Genomic DNA, 1,501 nt, shown 5'->3' on the forward strand with positions numbered 1-1,501 from the left:
CACACTCTTAAGCCTCCCTGGTAAGGTCTATTCAGGGGTCCTGGAGAGGAGGGTCCATCCATTTGTTTTTATATTTTCATTTATTAATGAGGGTTCATATATTGTTTGAGTTTATGGGGTCAGAGTTCATAAGGTTCTTTTTCCTACTCCTTTTCAAGCATGTTAAGATTATTGTGGTACAAAAAAATGTGTTTTTGCATTCCTTATGTGTGTTTTATACTTGTATCATGTTCAAAATACACAAATAGTCATTTAATTCAGGGCTGGACGCAGTGCRGCTATTTGGACTGAATAAACAGAAAACAAAGGTCGTCTGTTCTCAGTCAAATAAAGTGACGCACCTGGAAATATGTAAAGATCAGCAGATGAACACCTGCAGGAGGTGAACATCCTGGTTGATGGAGCTTCATGTTCAGGTGAAGTTTTAACCCTTTAATGTCCAACATATCAGCATTTTATTCATCTAATGGGTTTTAATAAAGAACCCAGTGAACAAATAACTGACTATCCTCGTCATCTATTTATGCAAAGTTAGTCATCCTCACAACTCCACACACACATTTGTTTCTCCATTGACTTCCATTCATTTCTACTTGTAGCTAAAACCTAACCATTACCAGTACATACTTAACCCTAAAGCTAACATAGACTCCATTCACACCTTAGTCCTAAACCTGACCTCTAACCCTGAAACAGCATTTAGGGGATGGAAGGAGTCACTCAACACAGTCTTAGGAAAAGTACAAATCACAAGACCACACGCACACACACACACACACACGCAGACATGCACACACACTCTGCTGCCCCCTGCTGGCTCACTTTTCATGATTGCAAACAGCACTGATAACATCAGTAATGTTTCTATAGCAGCCATGTTCTGACTTTATTCATCCATAATCTCAGATTAATGTCCATATTCTCACAGTAACAGAACCAATCAGACTTCTGGCCCAAAACCAGAACCATCCAATGAGAACCACATCAGGAACTACATGATAGGAGGTGATTTGATGAGGAGAGAGTTCTGCCATACTGGTTCTGCTGTTACTGTAACCTCAATCAGCTGTCAGACAGACATAGTGAAAAATAATAAACCTCCCTACATATGGGCCACAATCAGCTGATCCACAGCAGGTTATATAATGTTTCTTATTAACAGCCTTTCATTCTGCAGCTCAGTGTTGGTTTGGTCTGATTCCAGATCAGATTCAACCTGTTCATTTTCTGGTCAAACTGGTTTCAGATTCTCTGGAAAGTTCCAAGGAGCGGCTCCCTGTTACAAGCCCTCCCCCCTACCTGCATGTCTGATGTCACTTCCTGTCTCTGTAGTCCTGATATCTGCATAACTCACATTATCAAACATGTTGCTGCCTGTAATAAAGCAGCTGCTGCTCAGTCTGAGCACAAATGTCAGGGTGGTGAGTGAGTGTGTTTAGTTTGATCTGATCTAAACGACCATTTTCATTAGAGCTCATGTTCTCCAATGAAACATGGGTTT

The sequence above is a fragment of the Poecilia reticulata genome, unplaced genomic scaffold, assembly GCF_000633615.1.
Source record: "Poecilia reticulata strain Guanapo unplaced genomic scaffold, Guppy_female_1.0+MT scaffold_335, whole genome shotgun sequence".
Lineage (NCBI taxonomy): Eukaryota > Metazoa > Chordata > Actinopteri > Cyprinodontiformes > Poeciliidae > Poecilia > Poecilia reticulata.